This window comes from Saimiri boliviensis, chromosome 3 (genome assembly GCF_048565385.1).
Source record: "Saimiri boliviensis isolate mSaiBol1 chromosome 3, mSaiBol1.pri, whole genome shotgun sequence".
In the NCBI taxonomy this organism is placed as follows: Eukaryota; Metazoa; Chordata; class Mammalia; order Primates; family Cebidae; genus Saimiri; species Saimiri boliviensis.
Genome location: NC_133451.1, coordinates 168,685,510 through 168,697,513, shown reverse-complemented (window position 1 = coordinate 168,697,513; position 12,004 = coordinate 168,685,510). Strand labels below are relative to the sequence as shown.

The 12,004-nt window shown below is 38.1% G+C and overlaps 1 protein-coding gene across 2 annotated transcripts in view; it reads left to right on the top strand.

Annotated features, from left to right (window-relative positions):
* The first annotated feature begins 987 nt into the window (after positions 1-987).
* Positions 988-12,004, top strand: part of USP53 (ubiquitin specific peptidase 53) — a 70,250-nt gene continuing 59,233 nt past the window's right edge. Inside the window, exons 1-2 of one of the 2 annotated variants that reach the window (XM_074396958.1) lie at positions 988-1,251; positions 5,768-5,892. The gene's annotated coding sequence lies outside the window, so the exon portion shown is untranslated. The remainder of the gene's footprint in view (positions 1,252-5,767; positions 5,893-12,004) is intronic. The other variant, XM_003929735.4, reaches the window with a different exon arrangement.

Here is a 12,004-nt window from a genome sequence, read left to right as displayed (position 1 = left end):
AGTGTCTAGTTCAGTAAAGGGAACATAGCAAATGCTCAATACATTCTTAAGGATTCAGTCTAGACATTACAAACGGGTTCCATTCGTCGCCTGTGTCAACGTCCACTATTTCTTCCCCGTTTCTTCAAATAAACTTTTAGGGTTTACCTAAATCCATTTTTACAATCAGTATGTTCTACTTACACCAGCTTTGAAAGGAGTTCCAAAACCTTACTTACTTCAGAGATCTCTGATATCAGTGACGATGGGTTTTTTCTTTGACTACTATTCCTAAGAAACGTTTTTTTTAAATCAAAGTTTGGCCCAATTCCCAGCAGTGCTTGTAAAACTCAAAACCTGTTCGAAAGCACGGCGAGGAGGGGGCCAGCCTTTTCTGACAATCATTAACCAGGTCAGCGGGCTTACTAAGGCTGTCTAATTAAAGGCCACGAAACGACCGCGTGGGGAGTACACATTCACGCCGCAGGAAGTCATTAACTGCAACTAGATCGTCGAACGACTCACAGAAAGCCACAGGAAACTGCGTGTCTGCTTGGCGTCTGGATGCCAAGCTACAGATTGCTCTCTCAAGTCACATCTAACCTGCGCGCAGTCCTCGGTGGATCCGCGTTCTTGAGCTTAGAAAATACCGAGTGAACTACCGAGAGCAGCAGAATAATCGCCTCCTCCTGAGGAACGAGCCCCTGTTCCTCGCTACGCCAGACAGCACGTCCCACAACCACCTTTCACCCGACAACCAAGCTCCAGCGTGACGCTCCCCCTTGTGGGGAAATGTCTCCCGATCTCGCGCGATCTCGCGCCTCCGAGGACGCCAACTATATCGCGCTCGCCATCAAATCCCCGCGGGAATAGAATTCCGCAGGTCCGGAAAGCCGGGAAATCGCGTGCGGAGGCGGGGTTACCTTGGTCAGCGTGAAGGCGGAGTCAACTCCGAGGGGGCGGGCTCGAGGCGGAGAGAGGGGCGGGGCTTCAGGGACCTGTTGCGCGCAGGTGTCCCTGGCCTGACTGGCCCCTGGGTATTGGGACGTGTGCGCATGCTCCGCGCGCGGGGTCGGGCTCTGGGCGGCGGAGACCGGCCGTCTCTGCTCCAGTTCCCGGTGAGGCTTGGTTCGTTGGCAGCTGTTGGTGTGTCTGGCGGGTGTCGGCGTGAAGCGGAGCTGGGCCAGCGGGAGGCAGCTCTGTGGCAGAGGAGGGCCGGTATTTCTCTATCTGGACCGCACGCTCCTAGCGCACAGAGGGTAGTAGCTCAAGGTAAGTCTCAGAAACTAGCCCCTGGTGGGAAATCCCCGCGGGCCTGACCGGGCCGCTCTCATTCTGGCCCCCGACCTCGTCTGTCCCCTCGCAGCCCGGAGACCTCCTCTTCCCGCCCGGCCTGCGGGGCACACGCTCTCTTCGCTGGGCCGTTCGGGCGCCGGAGGTCACGCAGCCCTCTCGTCCCTTCTTGCTGCGTCTGGTGGCGATGCCTCTGGCCAGGCTGGAGGCGCGCGCGGCGCGGGAGGAGGTGCCGGACTTGCTGGGTCCTGGTTGTTACTGCTGCCCTGTTGGCGGGCGGCGACGGGGCAGAAGCTGGAGTCCTGCAGGGGTTGTGAATTGTACCCTTACTTGGCTCCTGCCTCTAGCTATCCAAACCACATCACCTCGCCTGACCACACAGTTTTTTATTTATTTGAGGGGGTCCAGGATGGTTATGCTCCCTCCTTGGAGAAGAGAGATGAGTGGACTCTTGAGGTTCTTGGGGTGGTGGTTTCTCAGTGATAGTGGTGATGTATATAAAGTTAATGTTTAGCTTCCAAACAGCGGCTTACGGGGCATTTACTAAACTATTTTTATACAGCGTTGGAGAACAGGAAGTACTTGCACAGGTGTAGCAGGGAGGGTTTCTAAAACCTGCAATCAGAGGATATTTTGAGGTTTGTAACCCTACCGCAAGATTTTCTTTATCATTGCAAAGTCTGGAGTGCATTACCAGTTGGACAGCAAAGTTTTCTGAACGTTTCCTTATCTGGAAATAGATTTAGGTGTGTGCGTATGTATAAACATATATATTTTGCGAAGAATATCAAAGGCTATTTTTGAGTTAGGTTTAACAGTAAACTTAGGAAGGAAGGGTTTCGTGATTAGGTTCCGATCCACTTTTAGTTCGTTCTTTAAAGACAAGCCTTGCTAGTTTTTCGATGTTTAAAATGAGCAGCAAGTGCTAACACAAAACGTCTGATGGAAATGAACTTTTGGCTACATTGATACTTGTTAGTTTTATTTTCTGTTCTTTTCAGTTCCATGATGATGATCTAAGCAAAGACCCTTCGTCTTGTTAAAGATAAACTGTTTAAAAAACCCAAAGCGAACAAAACTTACTCTGCAAAAGTAATATATGATTTCTCTGCTGTTGTCATAAGAATTCCAAATGGACAAACTCAGTATAAGTAGGAGTTAATTATAGTCTGAGAAACAAGGTTTTTGTTTTGTATCTCAAAGACTTTTAAAATAAACTCCCTGATACAATTTGTCCAGGTTCTTGATTACTGGTGAAAAACCATGAAAATGATTTATTAAGATTTTTTCAGTAATGAAACTAGTAGGTGTGTGTATTTCTTCCTAATGTGTAAAAAATAGACTAAGAACTGGCCTTTCCTTTTCCCTATGAATTTAAAAAAATTTTTTTGTAAATGTATGTAGATTGTATAAGTTCATGGAATTTGACACTAATGCATTAATATTATTTTCGCTAAATGATGCGATAGTTTTTAAAAAGATGTTTTAATGGGAAGTTAGACTTTTCCACCTAGTTTATTCTTTTCCTCAAAAAAAAAAAAAAAAGAAAAATTACAGTACTCTTAAGACCTGCCATATGTGCTGTGATTCAAGTTCTTTTATATTGTTTAGTGTTAGATGTATATTTTAAATTGTGTAATATCAAGAAATACAGCTTTGGTACCATATGGTTTGCAAGTTTGTTTTAACAAGACAAAATTTAAAAATGAAAAATTTTATCTTATTTAAGGTTATATATACCTTTAAAAGCCAAAATCAGAATTATTTTCCCTCCTGGAACTGTTTGGAACTCTCTTACTTACTGGGGTAGGAGGGGTACATTGCTTTACCCTACAACTTTCCAAAAATATATTTGATCTTTATAAAGTGGTGGATTAAACTATCCTACAAGGATGTTTAGTTATTAAAATACTTAGGAGATCCTTTTTGACACCTTTAACTATAAGGTATTTCTTACTTGTAGACTTCAAAACAACCTATAGAAAGTCGGTTAGTTTATATATTGCATTTGGAAGCATTTTGAACACAGTTTGCTAGGTGTGACAGGACCAAAATGATTGCCAGTTTAGCTTACGCTTGCTCATGAGCTCTTGTTTTAAGGAAATAAGTGTGCTGATTTGTGTCATCTTTGAAGAGCTAGGTAGAAATTAATGATGTTCAAATGTAGTATTGTTAATTTTACACTGATGAATTTTAGAAAATTTTGCATTACAGTATTTGCACATAATAGGAACAGGAAATGGATGCAACCTGTTCTGCTACAAGTAAAAATCCTCAAAGGTCAAATTTTAAATAACTTTATGTAATATCCTAATCTTTGCAGGTTATACATTTTTAAAAATTAATAATAGGAATGTCATAGATACCATGTACAGTATATAGAATATTCAAGCAAATAGCATTATATGTTCTTCCAAGTTAACGCATATCCTCTATCAGGAGTTGTTGAACCAAAAGCCCATGATTAGAACTGTGGTCTGTGGTTATAATTGAGTTTTCATATAATTGGTTTTCTTTGTGATCTTAGTATTTTTTCTTTTTCATTTTTTATGTTATTAATTTCATATTGTTCATTTACAAACATTATTCGAGGAGGCTTCACTATTAGGTCATTAAAGATATCCATCATACAAAAAATAAATAAATAAATAAAAACAAAACTACAAACCATTGTATCTGACTAAAGAATTTTGATTTTACGTGAGACTTCAGAAAAGTTACTTCATATACTCATCTTTGTAATTCATCAGAAATTTTTCTGCAAAATAAACCTTATTCCAATATCTTAGCTGTTTTTATGGACAAAATCAGTTATTTGAGATGTCATGATATTTTTGAATTAATTTGAAAAAAATTACATTAGTCTTCTATTTTACACATATTACAAAAAAGAAGTTTTAAGAAATACTCTTCCTTTGGAAGTTTTTACTTCTGTGCTTTTCTGAGTTAGAAGTATTCAATAAACATTATTAACCTACTATTGTATGCTAGGCATCGTGGTAAACACTAGAAAGTCAAACATTAATTACACAATGTTGGCAGGGCGCTGTGGCTCACACCTGTAATCCCAGCACTTTGGGAGTCCAAGGCAGGCAGATCACCTGAAGGTGGGAGTTCAAGTCCAGCCTGACCAACATGGAGAAACCCCGTCTCTACTAAAAATAAGTTAGCTGGGCATGGTGGCGCATGCCTGTAATCCTATCTACTTGGGAGGCTGAGGCAGGAGAATTTCTTGAACGTAGGAGGTGGAGGTTGCAGTGAGCCAAGATTGCGCCATTGCACTCCAGCCTGGGCAACAAGAGTCAAACTTTGTTTCAGGAAAAAAAAAAGTCATTAAGTTTGTCCTTATTTTTCTGAAAAGTTGTACATTGGTTGAAAATTTCTAAATCAAATCTCTATTGCTGACATTGTTATTTCACAGTCACTTTATCTTTCTTTCTGATCCATTAACTGCTAACATTTTAACTCATTTTCTCCTTTTCTCTAGTCCAGAAAAGTTTTATAAATGAACATTTACAACAATTCATGGTGAAAATCCACTTATGACATGAAGCATTCCCAAACATACATTTTGTAAATTGGGATTTTTCGTATGCTAGTTATTCTTAAACTGGGATAACTCCATAAATAAAATTGGTTATCATTTACTAAGAACCACTACTAAAATTTTAAAATTAAGAAATTAGCATTTCGTTGGATAATTTATCTGATCTTAGTCTGAATTAAAACAATAGTTAAGTTTAATATATCAGTTTAAGGTATTTCCTTAAAGATAACAAAATGGAATATGAAATGTATAATATAGCTTTTGCTTTTTTTCTAAATTCTTGTTGATATTGTTAAAAATCATTTTACGTGGAAAGTAATGTTATTATAATTAGGCTGCATTTGTTGAATGCCTATGTTTTGGCCATTTGTTAGGTATTTTATACATGGTTTATGATTCTCACAATAGCCCTATGAACCTTTCTATATTGATTTTGATTATAGATGATAAAACTGATACACTTTTAATGATTGAGTAGCTGAGTAATGTGTTGCTGTAAACTTAATATCAGAAGAGGAATAAATATCTATGGGAATTATGAAGTCAGTGGATTCCTTCCTTGTCAAGAACCCACCTGGGTATTCTTTTTCCATCAGATACCCCATACTTTGGCTTTTCCTTAACTCCTCAGCCTGCCTGATAACCTATTGCCTTTCTCATGGTGCCCCTCCCCATATTTAGGTGAGCAAATTGTTTGAGCCCTAGATTTTTCCTCCTGTGTGGTGCTGCCATATAGGCCTGAGATAATGCTCCTTCTTTGTCAGTGTAGTACTGACACTGATCTAGCTGCCAGATGGTAGGAAATTGTCCTGTACTCTAGTGCCTAGGTTGTCTTTGTTAGGAACACCATTTTTCCAGAGGGTTTGTTGTTTGAGATTTTACTTTATTTCCTGAGTTTCTTTATTAAATACTTGATGACAACTTACCATGCACGGTGTTCTGTTCTAGATGCTTGTGATTTGCTTTACATTCTAAGTGGATTTGGAGAAGAGACAATAAAGAATAAACACCATCAATACTGTAATATATGAGAAGGTGAAAAGTGCCAAGGAGGAAAGAAAAAGTAGAGCAAGGTAAGAAGAATTGGGAAAGTGTGGTGGAGATTGTGGTGGTTTGCAATTTTAGATAGGTATAGGACTCATTTAAGTGATTTTTTTTAGCAAAGCAATTATGAAGGCAGGGAGGGCAAAGCCCACAGGGGAATAGCCAGTACAAAGGATATAAAGAACAGAAGTTTGCATGGTGTGTAGGAATGACATCAAGGAGCCTGATGTGGCTGGAATGGAGAAAGCCAAAGGTCAAGTAGTTAGATGAAGGGCTGGGCAGGTAGTGACATTATGATTTAATTTTAGAAAGATCTGTGTTTACTCTTTGGAATAGACATATATGTTACTGTGTAAGGGTAGAAACCGGGAGAGAGGCAGCTATTCTGTTAATTCACACAAGATGTGATGATGGCCAAGACTAGAATTGTTGAAGTGGAGGTGGTAAGACGTGATCAGATCCTGAAATGTGAGACAAAAAGGAGTCAAAGAGGACATCAAATATTTGTTCTCAGCAACTGAAAAGATAAAGTTGCCATTGGCTGAGATGGGGAAGAAGGTATAAAGTAAGAGTTCAGTTTGGGGCTTTGTCAAGGCAAATAAATGTTAGGTTATTGCTGACTTGACATAATTTTCTTCTGAAGATCATGTCTTAAAGCAGACTGCCATAAGCCATTTTCTTTAACGAACATGTCCTATATTCTGGATACATGTGTACACTTGCTGTTTGCTAGTCAGTTACTACTGGAAACTGGTGAATAGGTAAAAGCAACATGAAATAAAGCACAGTTTTTGTTTTTTTTTTTTTTGTTAGACACAAGTGGAGCAAAAAAGTGGAAACTTACTTATTTTCTTTCTTTTGGGTATATATCACTAGGGATTGCTGGATTTTACATTGCTCCTTTTTCTCCTGGAACTCATATAATAAAAAAATATATATTCTCTTCCCACTATTTTTTATACTTATTTTTATGATTTAAATCATTTCAATCACTTTATTATGCTTTATAATAAAATAACAGATGTGTATTTTTCCCTTGTGGATTATGTTATAATTAGTATTACTTTGGGAACCAGTAAATCTGAACTTTCACTTTGTCTCTATTTTCAATGCCTATATGCACATAATAAATTTTGAGAAATAAACATAAGAAGTTAAAAGTTTATTATAAGTGTATCTTTTAGTGAGATAAGTTGAGCATGAGTTAAGGTACCTGATTAAAGGAAACTTAAATGACACCAATATTTTGAGTTGTCCCTTTGTTTGGCCCCTGGAAATTTCTGTAGTAAACCTAGAAAATAGAACACAGTAAGATGTAGGACAGGTGATGGATTTATTTCTTTATTTGGTAAAGTAGGAGAAGAGCAGTTATGAAAGTAGAACTGGGAAGGAACTATAGAATAATCGTTAGCCAGATCAATTCTAGGAAAATGTACATTTGGAAGTGGCAAATCTGTAAATTAATTCCTTAAAATCTAACCATACCTTTAAACTCTGGGAAAATTATTATGTTTTCTTAGATATACATATCCCAGTTTGAAGATCACTGCCTTTAAATGTAAGAAAACCAAGATTTTAGGGTTGGTGAAAAGTCACAAAAGGAGGTGACTTGTTAGAGGAAGAAGACAATTTAGAAATCCCAAGTAATTTAAGAGTTTCCTTTCTGGTACTTCCATGTCTGAGATCTTCCTGATGTGCTGCCAGAATCTTTACATTCACATTATTTTTCTTAGTGCTACCAGGGTAATCTTAAAACAGGTCTGATCATCATAGGTGGTGGGGTTAGAGGTAAAAGTGTTAAACTGGCACTTAAGGTATGTAATTCCTAATTTTAGCTCTACTATTTACAGTCTCTAAAAACTGGAGTCCGTTACTAAACTTCTCCTGACCTCATATTTCTTATTCTTACACTGTCAAAAGAAGGAAAAAAGTTAGTTTAGTTCTGTGCCTTTCATGCTTTTGTGACCATGACTCAAAGTAAGGAAGACGATTTGCATCATAGTCTTAAGTACATATATCCATATATTATTTTATTGGAGACATGAATTTCTTTTTAAATATATTTTTATTTATTTTATCTTATTTTGCTTTTTGAGACAGAGTCTTGCTGTGTTGCCCAGGCTGGAGTGCAATGGTGTGATCGTGGCTCACTGCAACCTCCATCTCCTGGGTTCAAGCAATTCTCCTGCCTCAGCCTCCTCAGTACCTGGGATTACAGGCGCGCACCACCACACCTGGCTAATTTTTGTATTTTTAGTAGAAACAAAGTTTCACCTTTTGGCCAGGCTGGTCTCGAACTCCTGTCCTTGTGATCTGTCCACCTTGGCCTCCCAAAGTATTGGGATTACAGGTGTGAGCTGCTGTGCCTGGCCTGAATTTCTTTAAGCAGAACCTGTGTATAAATGCTACATTAAGCCCAAAGCAGCCATGTTTTATTATACTACACAGTGTTAATAATGAACTGTTGGAATGCAAATTACTGTATACTAGCCAAAAGAACATTGAACTAACACATTTTAAACTTGTGTTTCTTATCACGTATGAGGTTTAGAATTATTTAACAATCTAACTCAGTGCTTTTAAATGTTGTGGAGTTAGGGAGGGAGGTTAGTTTTAAACATCTTTATAGATCTGATTTAAAGCTATAGTCTGGGAGGCTGAGGTGACTAGAATTTGTGGAACAGAATGCTAGAAGGGAAGGAATTTCACAGAGAGAAAGCTCACAGTCTGCACAAGAATGTCCTTGAATCTCTGGCTGGGAACTGCGTACAGGGAGAAACTCCAGGAGGCTGGGAAAAGGAGTACTTGAAAGTTGAACAAGGGAAATTTGAAACTATGTTGAAATGAATAACATTGAAAACAATATAGCAGACTCTGTGGGATTTAAACTAAGGCAGTGTGGAGGGAAATTTGTAACATGAAATACTTAGAAAAGAAGAAAGCTTTAAGCTTTTATGATAAAACTGGAAAAAGAAGAGCAAATTAAACCCAAAATAAGCAGAGAAAGAAAATAATAGATTCTGGAAACCAATGAAATAGAAAACAGGAAAGCAATAGAAAAAAAAAATCAGTGAAATGAAAAGCTGATCCTTTGAAAGTAAAAATAAAATTGGTAAAATCCCTAGCCAAGACTGGTCAATAAAAGAGAAGATACAAATTAATAGTATCAGGAATGAAAGAAAGGACATCATTGCAGACCTTACCAACATTAAGGGGATAATACAGAGTATTGTGAGTTTTTTCCAATAGATTTGACAACTAGGTGAAATGGGAAAAGTCCTTTAAAGACACAAACTAGGAAAACTCACTCAAGAAGAAATAAAAACCTAAGCAGCTCTCTCAATCAAAGAGATTGAATTTATGATTTAAAATATTCCCATAAAGAAAATTCTAGGTCCAGATAGTGCTACTGATAAATTTCTTCAGTCTTTTAAGAATATTGAAATAATAGCAGTTCTACATAAACTCTTCCAGAAAATGAAAGAGGAAAAAACACTTCTCAATTCATTTTATGAGATGATTATAACTCTAATAACACAATCAGACAAAGATATCACAAGACAATTACAGACGAAAATCTCTCATGAATACAGACGTAAAAATTATTTAAAGTTTATTAGATTAAATCTAAAATATATAAAAAGAATAGGTTTTGATAAATTGGTATTATCAGCAGGAATACAAGGTTGATTTAACACTTGAAAAATCATTGTAATGTGCTTCATTAAGACTCAGAAAAATGTAATCATCTCAGTATTTACAAAATTACAAAATTAAAAAATTTTGACAAATTTCAACAGCCATTTAAGACAAAACTTTCAACAAATAGAATCATATAATCATCCAGTATTTACCAAAAAATTTTGACAAAATTCAAAAACTATTTAAGATAAAATTTTCAACAAACTAGGAATAAAGGGGAACTCACCCAACCTGATACAGATGTCTACAAAAATCTACAGCTAACCTTATACTTAAGGTGAAAGACTAAATGATTTCATCTTAGATTGGAAGCAAGATCAGTATTTCTATTCTCTCTTCTAACATTTGGCCTTGTACAGGATGTCCTACCCAGTTCAGTAAGGCAAGAACAAGCTGAAAGAGGCATACAGATTAGCAAGGAAGAAGGGAAAGTGTCTGAAGAAATCTATACAATAAATCTTAGAACTAAGGTTGCAGTTTTTATTATCAGTACACAAAATCAATTATATTTTTGTATGTTAGTAATGAAAAATTGGAAACCAGAATTGAAAACATCATTTACAATAATGTCAAAAAAAAAGATGAAACACTTAAAGATAAATTTAATAATATGTATAACCTGTATACCTAAATTGGCAAAACATTTCTAAGAGAAAGAAGACCTAAAAAATATAGAAAGACATAATATTCCTAGACTGGAAGTCTCAATAATGTTAAAATGTTATTTTTTTTTTCAAAGAGGTGGTTTTGGTATAATTGTTGACATACCTGAAATATTTATAATTCATGTAAAGTAATGGCAAAAACAGCAATTATTTTTGTTTCAACCTAATTGAATAGAGAGACCAGAAATATATCTACTACATCAGTAATCAATTATTTATTTTTTCTTTTTTTTGAAACAAGGTCTCACACTGTCACCCAGGCTGAAGTGTAGTGGCACAATCACAGGTCACTGTAGCCTCTACCTCCCAGGCTCACACATCCCTCCCAGCTCGGCCTCCTGAGTAGCGGGGACTATGGGCACGTGCCACCATGCCTGGCTGATTTTTGTATTTTTTATAGAGATGTGTCTCACTATGTTGCCCAAGATACTCTCGAACTCCTGGACTCAAGTGATTCTCTCACCTCACCCTCTCAAAGTGCTAGGATTGCAGGCATGAGCCACTGCGCCTGGCTGTAATCAATTAATTTTTGACAAAAGTATTCCAAAGCAATTTAGGGATTAAAAACATACTCATTTTAAAAAATGGTGCTGGAAAATTGGATTTTGTTTGAACAAAATTAACCCAAAGCCTTATCTAATACTAGACACACACACACACACACACACACACAACACAGACACACACACACACACACGCACACACACACTTGAAATGAATCATAGAGCTAACCATAAGAGCCAAAACTTTAAAACTTCTAAAGGAACACAGGAAAACATTTTTTTGTGACAAATATTAGGACACAAAAAAGCACCAATCATAAAATTAAAGAATGGGTAAATTGGACTTCATCAAAATGAAAAACTTTATCATAATTAAAGAAAAATTAACAGTCAATAATAATTAAACGGGAAAGGTTCCCTTGTCACCCTTGCAGGGCACGTGATGAGGGTGTGACTGGCTTCTTCAGTTCCCCACTGCTTAAACCTCTAAGGGAGCATATAAATGGGCAGGCTGTGGGGCTCCGATCCCACGCAGTGTCTAGGGGTGAATGTTTACAGCCCCCGATGCCCCAGTGGGCGTGTGTTACAGGGTGCTCTTTAAGTTTGCCTATAGGCGGCTTATGTTAACCAGCTCAATTAGACCCTCTACCTTGTCGCAAGAACAGAGGACTTTCTGTATCTCAGAGTTCTTGCCTTGGTGTACTAGAAGAATTGGATCATACGTGGGCTTGGAGAGTAAGTATAAAGTTTTATTGAGCGGAAGTAGGTTTCAGACCATGGGGGAGCCAGACGGGAGATGGTTTTCCCGTGGAGTTGGGCCACTCCTTGGCCCTGGCTCTCCTCTGACTGCCAAACTCCGCCTCATCCCACTAGTCAATGGCCTGGTGGTGTGCCAGTGTCCGTTGGTGTGTTTTTCTGCTGGGTGTCCCTTTTGAGGACCAGCCGCTTGCGTCTTCTTCCGCTGATGTGCCCATCTTGATGCCTGGTTGCCTATGTGTCTGCTCACTAGTGTTTTGGGTTTTTGTAAGCCTGGGATGGGGGCATGATGGGCCAGGGTGGTGTTGGGAAATGCAACATTTGGGCATGAAGGCAGGAGTGCCTGTCTTCACCTAGGTCCATGGGGTAGATCCCTAACCAGGGACCTCATCCTCTTCTACCCAACACTTCCCTTCCCCTCTTCCGTATCATTTAAAGGGACCATGCTCCCAGTACTCCGTATCAACACATACAACCTAATGAAATAATGAGTAGAAGATTTGAATGTATATTTC